Source organism: Podarcis vaucheri (assembly GCF_965113315.1).
Source record: "Podarcis vaucheri genome assembly, chromosome: 8".
Taxonomy (NCBI): Eukaryota; Metazoa; Chordata; class Lepidosauria; order Squamata; family Lacertidae; genus Podarcis; species Podarcis vaucheri.
Genome location: NC_138766.1, coordinates 24809907 through 24821932, shown reverse-complemented (window position 1 = coordinate 24821932; position 12026 = coordinate 24809907). Strand labels below are relative to the sequence as shown.

Genomic DNA, 12026 nt, shown 5'->3' with positions numbered 1-12026 from the left:
GTTCTCTTCTCATGAGGTGGCCAAAGTATTGGAGTCTCAGCTTCAGGATCTGTCCTTCCAGTGAGCACTCAGGGCTGATTTCCTTAAGAATGGATAGGTTTGATCTTCTTGCAGTCCATGGGACTCTCAAGAGTCTCCTCCAGCACCATAATTCAAAAGCAACCATACACTTCAGAAATAAGCATACAAACTAAAACAGGGATGTTGCTGGATGACAACACACATCAGCTCCAGCCAGCATGGCACACAGTCAGGGGTGACGCAAATTCTAATCCAAAAACATCTGGAGGACCAGAAGTTCACTATCCTTATCTAACACAAGGAGAGAAGAGACACTGGAAGGAAGAAAGTTAAAAAGCAACCTCAGGCAAATGTTCTTACCTGTTCCCCTCCATTTCTCCCTGTTTATCAGGGACACTGCAAATTTTCTGATACTCGTCCCTGACGAATAACTGCCTCTATTTGTGTGTCCCATTATTACCTTTCTTATCCTCTAACCCAGATCCCTAGAAATTAAAACTCACCGTGCATGTGGTGCTAGCGGTGGAAGAGGGGGACGGAGGAGGATTTATGCTAGCACACAAATGCACATGCATGAGCAAAAAAATGCCCCAATTATTTAATATCTCCCATCCCTTATTCAGACAGCAACTGGTGCTGAATGTGTTTTGAATCCCAGCTGTTCTGTGATACACACAGCCAGATCCATTATGAGATTAAGCATTCTATTAAATGTTCTTTTTCTTTTTTCTAATAAAAAAAGGGAAGCGTTGTGATCAGTTTGCTGACACTTCATACTTCAGAAGCCAGTACAGCAGGGCAGACAATTGCAGAGGAAATGAATATAGTTTACAGGAAGCAGAGAAGTGCCTTCGGCAATGCATGAAGGGGGACCGGGCTCAGGCAGACAACAGAAATAAAACAATCACACAATAGTATTACCAGTTTCATCTATGAAAAGTTTGAACTTGTGTAGTTGTTGCAAGCATGTAGCCAGATCAGAGCTCATTGCTGACTTCTCTAGGGTTTCATTTTCTTTATCTGGTTCTTGGGGGATGACTTCCTCTATATTTGCTTGGTTTGTTCCTGCACTGCTATGTAAGTTTCTTAATATGGATCGATAATAAATACTGCATGACTTATATATTTTCTTTGGCTGCTTTTAAAGGGCAGAACAATGCTCAAAATGTGAATAATTCAGGGTGACTAGAATCCAACATACATTTGATGTTGATAAATGTGAGTTATTAACATACTGTGTCTGGAGCTTAATAGAAACTATGTATTATATTTCGTGCATTTCATTACATCTGCTGAATTTGAGGTACCTTGGTGCAAAAATGGGGACTGCTGCTTTTTTCTTTTCTTTTGCAAATGTTTACCTTGGAATGCTCTCATTCCTGACTACACTTGCCAGGGACTTTAGATGAAGGCCTGAGATAAGATGATGGAGAGAGATTGTTGTAACAAGATGCTTGTAACTGGATGATAGTTGGTTTAATGAACCCTCCTAGGCTGCCTTGGGGGACCCAAAGAAACGGATCAATAATAAGGAGGCATGTAACTAATTTGAAGGGTTGAGTTTGATGCATCTTACAACTTCTGGTTTCTATATCCCTCATCTCCACATTTGATTTCGGCAGTACAACCGGATGAGCATGAAAAGTTCAGGTTGCCTTTTCAGCTTCCACCAGCCCCCTCCCCTCTCTTCATAGCCACTAACACATCAGCTGCCTGTCATTTCAAAAGTTACCTCTGCATTGTTATGATGGATTGACAGTGCAGTGAGCTTCCATCAATGTCAGTGATCTGAGGAGGGAAGAAAAGGATACAGGAAGTCTAGTGAGTGCATACGTTCGAGGATGGAAGAAAGGGCGGTCAGGAAAGGCAAGTGACAGAGTGTAGAATATTAATGATAGAAATAAAAAGAAACAGAATGCCATGTCTTCCCCCTCCTTGCCACCCGTCAAAGAAGGCTAAGAGACTCAGTGTGCCAAAGCAAAAAGGAATACAGTCTGTGAAACAGGAAGAAGTTGTGTGTGTTCACGGGTAGGGGAAGGGAGGAAAAGGAACCAGGAGAGAGGAACAACCTTGCTAATCCTTGCTCTCCTGTTCTTAAGTTTTGCTGACAAATATGCTGCTGAAACAAAATTTCCATTGTGCAGTTGTGCTCCGCTTCCATGGTGGCCTCTCAGTAGTGTCCAGGGGCAACTGACACATTTTATGTAGCTCTGGGGTTTTTCTCTCCAGAAGTAAATGGCAGCCTTTCATTCATATTGAAGAAAAGGAAGGGGGTGCTTAGGTACAATATTGGGGTTCATGCAGCGGCGGAGGAAGCTGCTCGGGCACCTGGAGTGGCGCGCCCAGGAACGGGGCAAGCCACCCATAGGGGCGGGGTGAGGAGAGCTACCTATAGGGGTGTGGTACACCGTGGGGCCTCCGGAGTCTGCCTGCCTCCTCCCACTCAGCCGCCCTACAACTGGGGGGGGGAGGCAGTGGATGGACCATTTGGGCAGGAGAGACGTGTGGCTTAGGCACGCTGCAAGCCCCGCGGTGAGTGCTGCCTGGCATTTTGCCACCCCCCCTCAGTGGTGACACCTGGGGCGGACCGCACCCACTGCACCCCCTTCCTCCGCCCCTGGGTTCAGGTATACAACACATACATCCCAATGCTGATTGTGTGCCTAACTGCAAATCTGGCAATCCAAAAGCCACTTACGTGTTATGTTTTCAGCATGGACCTCTTTCCTCCACACTAAACATTACTGAATAACATGTTGACATTTCCATTCCACCTTAAGGAGCAGACGTGTGGAACTGTTCCGAGTCACATGTCTGTTTACATTCCAGCACAGCTTTCTGGGAACTTCCATTATGTATTGCTTTTGCTTTTCCCTGTTCTCTCTGAGACGACGATAGAGAGAGATGACATGTTTCTTTGTCCTGATTTATGATTAATAAATCTGCAGTTGTAGTATGCTTCCACAAGCCTCACGCCTATTCTGTGTGCCCTAGCTGTGTGCCCTAGCTTTGAAGCCCAGGTCACTGATATACGTCAGAGCAGAGGCCGATGGTCTTTGCAGCGGAAAGATTGGAAGGAGATGGCCCAGCTGCATGCCGACAACATGTGTTTCATAGCACATGTTTAAAACTTGTTTCATTTGAGTTTGACTGGGCTGAGACTCCCTGTGGCATTTCCTCATCCAGAGAAAGACATCTTTTCACCTTGCAATGCGCTGGGTGGACCTGAACCAATCAGTTATTGGGAGTCTGGACAGAGAGCATCGCATCTGAGTGCAAGAGTCTGGGTGCATGACCTTAGTCCTCCCAGTTACACAGTTCTACACTTCTGCAGTCTGAATGATTGGTTCAGTGAACAGTATCGAGGCAATGGGGCTACAGTATTAATGAGATAAATCCTGTCTATTTTGGCACCTTGTCTTTATTATTGTGATTCCTACACTGCAGTAGGCCTTTATTTTACTGTCCAGGGAAATTTGTTTTCAATGAAACAACAAAGCATATATATATATATTTTTTTACCTGAAGCCCTTTTCCAAAGCGTTTCTTTGATAAAGGAGGGTAGTTGCAATCCCTTCAGCATTTCAGAGATGAAAGTAAGGACACTCCTGCGAATGTGGAGCTATGGGGTTGGCCCAACACAATCCAGACTAAAAGTGTACCGCAAGCAGAATATGGGAAATAAAGTGTATGAAGAGATAACTCTAGGTGACTAGAGCAAGTGAGGAATGCTGCCCATTTTTTAAAAAAGAAAGGGGGGAATCATCTTTTTGTGAAAGAGCTACATGCCCAAGGCCATGTAAAAAGACAAAAGCACGCAAGATCTGGAAGGGAATCCACATACACAAAATGTATCCTTGTACTCCACAGTTGTTGAATCCAGGCGAAAATTCCTACTCCACATCGAACAGATGCTACCATCCAGGCAGAAAACAGAATGCCATCTGCAAAGGGGAAGGAGATCCTTCTTGAATATATGAAAGACTCCGGTGAAACAAAGCATATGGCTCTCGTTGTGAGCCAAGCTACCTCAGGGAATAAGAAGAAATCATTCGAACCTTTCCCATTCATCTGAAAATGATTTCCCAAACTCAACTATACATTGTTATAATCTGTATCCCAACTGCAAAGCACAATCCATGCATCGAAGCCCACGCAGAATACAAATTCTCATCCCTTTACCGCAGGTTTTTAGAGTCTCGATCAATTTGCGCATACTTAAGACACTTTCCATAAAAAATAAATAAATCAGATGCTGCCCCCGCCCTGGTTCTCCACCCTGGTTCTCCACCCCTTCCTCCTCCAACAAGTGGAATTCCATTATTTAAACATATACCACTCTTCAGCTGCAGATCTCAGGCACTGGCGGAGGAAGAGGAGTGTGTGGGGAGTGCACCTCCCCCGGCAGCGTGATCCCGGTGGGGTGCCATCACGGCTGCTTGCTTTTGGCTGCTCTCATGCAAGTCACAGAGCCCCTTGGATGGAGGGAACTCTAAAGAGTGCTCTAAAGCCCTCTTCTCCCACCTCTCCTCTCCCCACCCCCTCACTCAGGTAGGGGATGCTTGTGAGGGCACCGCCATTAGGACGCTATGCCCCCACCACTCCGGGAAAACAAAGTCCCCAGCTCCGCCGCTGCCAGGGACAACACATTCACTCCATAAGATGCACATACATTTCCCCTTACTTTTTAGGAGGAAAAAAGTGTGTCTTATGGAGCGAAAAATACGGTATATTTCTCGGCAAAAGTCATCATTGCCAGGGTTTATGAAGGCACTATTCGGAAATGCTGCTAACACCAAACAAATCAGCTGAGAAAAGGACTATGTAGTATTATTTTAAAGAGATGTTTGCACATTGTTCCTTCACCACTTCAGCTTCTCAGACAGCGAGAATCGAACAGGAGTCAAAGCACATTTAATTGCGTGTGTGCTCATGAACTTCCTTGGCCCTACTACAGGAGAGTCTTGACTTCTAATTCTTGTTTCCATCTGACAGCGTTTTATAGCCAGCATATAAACTTCCGCCTCCTTTTTTCACATTTCAGTGCATCTTCGTTCAAGATTTATGGCGTACAATAATACTGGAAAACATTATCCCTTTAAAGGGGGGGGGGGAGAGAGAGCCTGATTCAAGTATTTACATTTTATTTTCTGTTCTAGAGATCCTGCCAAATGTCATATTCTTTGAATCAGAAGAAAAGATACCTTCAGGTTAAAATGCTACCATGCCCATCAATCACTCTGGTGAGCGGCTACAGCACACAAGCTGCTATAAATAATTCCAGCTCAGCTTCTAGCTGATAAAAGATTGTGGGTTCCTACTTTTGTAGATACTAGTTAAGATTTCACTGGCTGATGTCTCACTAGGTTCGTTGGGATACAACAAAGAATGACACCTGATTGTTCATCGTTTGGCCCAGTTTGCACATCACGGTAAACTGTGGCTTACTGGGACGGTGTGAAACTGTGGGCTCTCAGAGATAAGTTTGTATCTGCTTGGCTTCTCACTGGTCAGTTTGGCTCATCAGAACCTAGACCCTCTTCACTAACCCTGAACTGTCAACTCAAGAGTACGTGAGGTTGGTTGGGGATAAAGGTACCCCTGCCCGTACGGGCCAGTCGTGTCCGACTCTAGGGTTGTGCGCCCATCTCACTTAAGAGGCCGGGGGGCAGCGCTGTCCGGAGACACTTCCGGGCTGCTCTGGTGAAGCTGCTCTGGTGAGCCGGCACCAGCGCCGCACACAGAAATGCCGTTCACCTTCCCGCTATAAAGCGGTACCTATTTATCTACTTGCACTTAGGGGTGCTTTCGAACTGCTAGGTGGGCAGGAGCTGGGACCAAATGACGGGAGCGCACCCCTCCGCGGGGATTCGAACCGCTGACCATGCGATCGGCAAGCCCTAGGCACTGAGGTTTTACCCACAGCGCCACCCGCGTCCACATTCTATAATCCACTAAGGGATAAAACCAGCATCAACTTGGGCAGCTGCCAGAATTGTGGAGTTGGAAGGGATAACGAGGATCATCTAGTCCAACCCCCTGCGAAACCATGGCATCATCAGCACTACATTCGAATCAAACTGAACTACCCAGGCTACATTTTTCTCCTTGTGCTCCAGTGAGAGCTGGGTGACTTTCTGGCACTATTTAAATTTGCTATTTGTCTCTGACAGTGGTGTTGCCCTGTCACTGCATCCCAGTGGGGACTGACATTTTAATTTTCACTAGGCCTGAAGAAATACTCATCAGAGCTGCCTGCCATTGACAGGCAATCCCACCGTGGCGGGGTGGTGGGCACAAACTGGAAGGTGGCACCAGAGGGCATATTGCATATTGCCACACAAACCTGGATTCATCTCTGCATGAAATATGCCTCTTAGACAAAGACCAAATACCAACATTATATAAATCAGCATTATCTATCTACACAAACCCATTGTCACTCATAGCTCCCACCATTTAGTGATGCATTAAAAACTTATTTGTGTTGACTCTGCTATAATCAATGAGACATTTGCATACGGCACCCCTATTCTAACACTTCAGCCACTTCCAATAATTCATGTGCTTGTCTTTCATGCCCCATGGCTCATTGTTCAATTACAAGGATGTGAGTGGCTCTGACACCCAAGAAGGCTAGTTGTGAAGTGCTCGTGGCCATGGAATCAATGACATTTATATACCATGTGTCCATTCCATACTTTGCAAAACAGAGTGCCATTCACACTTAAATAAATAACTTCAAAAAAATAACTTCAGGGCCTATCACATTTCTTTGATTAGACTCAGATCCTAGTATCCCCATTTGAGCTAAGAGACTTCCTCTACAGTTTATGGAATGAAGACCTAAGTACATACTTTAGGTCTTCCAAGGGACAGGCAACGGCGCATTGGGAAGAACAGTGTACACAGTTAGAACACTGCTTTCTGATTTTGCAGGTCCTACCTCCATAGATCCAAGTCACAAATGGGAAACATCACACTGGCATGTCCATCATGATGATGGCTACATCACATTATTCAAATGTGAGTATGCTCCATTGCAGAATGAACAATGCAAACACACTCACACACCCCGTTATGAACAATAGGCTGGCAGTACCTTTGCTTGCTTGCAAAGCTAATGGCTGAAGTGGCCAAGAAAATGGCTCTTAGTGGGAACTAATGACCAAGAAAGAGCGGAATTTCCCAGAAATGTGAATCTCATCAGAGCCAGGGTTTGTGGGGGGACAGAATACCTCCCCTGTGCCCACTAAGGATGATTCTCTCTGTGTAAAAAAAAAAAAAAAAAAGAACAGAAACAGGCGGTGGAATAGCAAGGTAGAAAAAAAATTCAAAAAAAATTGAGTTAGAGAGAAGCAGCTAGCTGAACGGTGGTGTTTACCTTTTTTTGGGTGCTGGTGTGTCTCTGGGGATCTGATAGGAGACAGAAGATTTGCTTGGAAGGGGTGTTAACTGTGCGCCTCTCCACCTATGCTCAACTTCTATATTTGTAAACAAACCCAAATATTACAGGAACACCATATAAATCACACACATGGTGATATGCATGGGCTGAGATAAAGTGGAAGATAAGCCAAGTTGACAAGGTACAAATGTAAGATAACAGGACTGTACAGACCTATCCTATTAGCTGATGGAGGAAGCACAGGTGCGATGCATAATCTGAATGTCTGCAGGAACATCAGAGCATGAAGAAAACAATTCCTGCCGTGCAACAGAACTGTCATTATTTCAATATTCTGCGTTTTAGTGATGCACTGTTACTAACAATCAAGGCAGGCGTCAGCACCTGACATCCTCAGGCAGCTGCAGGGGACCCAAGCACCGCAGCATATCCCACAGCTCTGATGCTCTGTAGGCATTCAGGTACCTACCCAAAAGTCTCCTTTCTGGTTCTCCAATAGGCGCTGGTTAGCTCAGAGCATCCATCTAAATTTCTTACAATCATTCTGTCACTTTATCCGGGATGAGAGAAAGGGCTGGGAATTTTAATTTCCCACCATGCCTGCAAAGACAGTCATCAGAGCTGCTTACTACTAACAGACAATTGCATCAGGTCGTCCACTGAGTGGAGGGGGAATTCTGTGGATGGCCCACTCGAACCTGGAGCCAGCCTAGTTAACAATCAAGAGGCAAGCATTGAAACCCTGCCCAAAATGTACCCCTTGTTTGCTTATTCCATGGCTATTTGTAGCCATGGAAGGAACAAGCAAACCAACATGGAATAAGCAAACAAGAGGTACATTTTGGGCAAGGTTTCAATGCGTTGCCTCTTGATTGTTAACTGGGCTGGCTCCCCATCCAACACTGTGCTGTGAACACTCAACTATCAGGGACTGGATGGATGAAGAGTAGGGGTGGGTGTCTCCATCCCAGGACCCCCCCCCCAGGGATGGCACAGAAGCAGGAGACTTGGACCCAGGACAGTGGTGGTCGGATTCTGGCCACACCTCAGAGGACAGTACAAGCTGGGAAAGACTGGAAACAGGGAGCATGATGGATGATGGAGTGTCCAGTTTGGATGCAGACTCCAACAGAGAAGACAGAGGGGAGCCAGACAGGGCTTCTCCTTGTCTTCCTGAACGCTTCTCTGCCAGCAGCTCGCAGGCTCCACTCATTCCCAGATCACGGAGGCCGCTGAATGTTGCCGAATGACACACCAGGCAGGCAGAGAGGGAAATGCCTGCAGCTTCCCATAACAAGTGACTACAGGGGTGGAGTTCTGATGGAGAAGGCAAAAAAGGAGGGGCCGCTCGTCAGTCAAGCAACTTCTCTATTCAGAGGGATTTGCCTTGCCGAGCCTCCTTGTTTTGTTTTCCCTTCCTTCCTTAATAAAGAAACTAACTGCTCGCTTAGTGATGTATGGAAGTGAGAGCTGGACCATAAAGAAGGCTGATTGCCGAAGAATCGATGCTTTTGAATTACGGTGCTGGAGGAGACTCTTGAGAGTCCCATGGACTGCAAGAAGATCAAACCTATCCATTCTGAAGGAAATCAGCCCTGAGTGCTCACTGGAAGGACAGATGCTGAAGCTGAGGCTCCAATACTTTGGCCATCTCATGGGAAGAGAAGATTCCCTGGAAAAGACCCTGATGTTGGGAAAGATTGAGGGCACAAGGAGAAGAGGACGACAGAGGACGAGATGGTTGGACAGTGTTCTCGAAGCTACCAGCATGAATTTGACCAAACTGTGGGAGGCAGTGGAAGACAGGAGTGCCTGGCGTGCTCTGGTCCATGGGGTCACGAAGAGTCGGACTCGACTAAACGACTAAACAACAACAAACTGCTTGCTAGCTTCATGTTTCTCTCTCTCTCTGGCCTGTGGGCGACCTGACAGGCCCTGTGACATCAACACTGGGAAATAAAGATGGTGTGGCATTGCCTCGGCGATGGGGAGCCACCCCCTGTCTTCCCAGCAGCTCACAGCACCGAGCAAGAAGCTAGGCTCTGCGGCAATGCAAGCCTGTCCCATCTTCCCTTGGACACACACCGCTAGCCCAAAGAATTGGCAAAAAGGCAGTCCCTCTTCACAGTTTGTGAGAAGCGCTACCACATATGGGTGGATGTTTCAGCTTAGTGGCAATATATGTGACTGGTCCCAAGCTGATCTGCTTCCAGCTTCCATTTCTGAGTCTGTGAGTCATTCTGGGAAATATGGTTGCAAATTCCAGAATGAAGTACTGTTTCAGACTGCAGGAGTTAGGTAACAGTTCCAGCGCTTGACTCTTACTTTCTCAACCTGCTCATCTCTATGTCAAATCCATCCATGGCCAAGCAGCTGATTGGCAAGCATAGGAAGAGGCCATCTACTCTGAGGGAAAGAGTCATAGCCCCAGTGGAGAAAGATCACACTCTATGCACCGCAGGTCAAGAAGCAGCCCCAGAGATTGAAGATGTTTTGTCCACAAAGTCTAAGAGGTCAGGTTGAATCAAAAACTGTTCAGATCAAACAAGCGGTGTTTGATCTGAAAAAGGACACTGTGTTCTTTCTGCTTGTAGATGTCCTCCCCGATAGTTACAGAACCAGAACTAAAATGGCCTTTTGTTAGAATCCACAATTGCTGTAGTGGAGCTGTGTAAGGAGTCCTCTCTGAAAGTGAGCCCCCATCCTGCTTAATATTTTACAGGTATGGCATTTGGGGAAACATCTTAGATCAGCAAGCTGGTAAGCTGCTACCATTGCCAGAGTATGCAAAGTTCCTTACAACTGTACTTTTTTTGAATGGGGGTGGGGGACACTTTGGATCCAGGAGCCAAGAAGCCCCTAGGCTGCACTATAAAGTATGACAGCATAGAAACTCTAATTCTAATTTCATGGACTCAAATTACATTCCCCTGATCTATTTGTTCCAAACTTGCGCTCTGAATTGGATTCTGCTATATGATGCTCCCAAACTGAAATGAAAGCTGTGATATATCAAGCTAACATGCCCCGATTTAAGAATCAGTGTAACATGGCATTCTTTTTACTGTTAAGGACTTTGCAATATCTTAAGCTAAGCATGATCACCCCAGTCCAAAGCCTAACACAGAACTTTCCAAACTTTTCATGTTGGTGGCATACCTTTTAGACAAGCATCATTTCGTGACACAGTCATTCAGGTTTACTAGCAAACCAGAGGTTAAACTATCTCATTTCCAGTGTTCGCGCTACACACTGCAGCCAACATACTGACTAACGTGTCGCAACACACAGCTTGGAAAGCTCTGGCCTAACGTGTATTGCAATGTGCACATTGGGTTGCTTTCTCCACGTGCTTCTCCATTCATTCCTACTGAGAGAACAGATTTACTTCTGCAATAGAGCCCCCACCCCCTTTATCCATAGGTAAAGGGTAAAGGGACCCCTGACCATTAGGTCCAGTCGCGGACAACTCTGGGGTTATGGTGCTCATCTCACTTTATTGGCCGAGGGAGCCGGCGTACAGCTTCCAGGTCATGTGGCCAGCATGACAAAGCTGCTTCTGGCGAGCCAGAGCAGCGCACGGAAATGCCGTTTACCGTCCCGCCATAGCGGTACCTATTTATCTACTTGCACTTTGACGTGCTTTCGAACTGCTAGGTTGGCAGGAGCTGGGACCGACCAACGGGAGCTCACCCCATTGTGGGGATTTGAACCGCCAACCTTCTGATCATCAAGCCCTAGGCTCTGTGGTTTAACGCACATCACCACCCACGTCCCTCCTTTATCCATAGTTAATCATTAAATGAAGAGACTTAGTAAAGATCTAGGACACAAACAAACAAACAAAAACAAACAAACACATGGCTTTGTGTAAAGAGCTGAGGATTACTGGAGTGCTGCAGGTGTGCCAGACAAACTGAGACTAAGTTCACACGAAGTTATTCATCTACCAAAAAATCTGAGTTTTGTTCACCTTACTTGCCACTCGGAGGAGGGTAAAGGGTGGTCAGGCGTCTTTAAAGAGCAGAGAAAGAAACAGAAAGAACATGTGCTTTGTGATACTTTGCACATCACACTTTTTGAAACCATCCTTGTAAAAGTTTTTACATAGCAGAGCGGGGTGTAAATCTAAGAAATAATACAAGCCTGCACACCCAACGTAACAAATAGAAGCAGTTTGAATGTTTTCCTCAACTTTGAACAGAACTGTTTGAGGTGGCTCACAAAAAAAAATGTAACCTCCCCACCTTGTAATAATATGCTTGGTTGCCTGGGGACAATTTGTACTCACCTCAGGTGAGCTTAGCACAAGCAACTAGAGGGATATCAGTTGTACAGTTCTATTTTTTTTAAAAAAAAACAATAATAATGTTATTATAAAAGCATACATATACAGGTTCATGGAAAAATGGGTATTTTGGGGTAATGTTTTAGGGTTGTGGACAGGAGTCCAATAGAACTGGGGTGAACTTAGCCAATGATCACACCCAGAAGACCAAACAGCTGATTCATGGCAGAAGGAACAGCTTGATTAACACCCAAAGATTCTGCACAACTCTGAGGAGTGTACAACACATATTTATACAGTCCCCAGTTC

The 12026-nt window shown here is 45.8% G+C and overlaps 1 protein-coding gene across 1 annotated transcript in view; it reads right to left on the bottom strand.

Moving 5' to 3' along the window:
• LOC309538622 (cadherin-6) overlaps positions 1–12026 on the bottom strand; it is a 165811-nt gene that overhangs the window by 70196 nt on the left and 83589 nt on the right. The window lies entirely within an intron of this gene.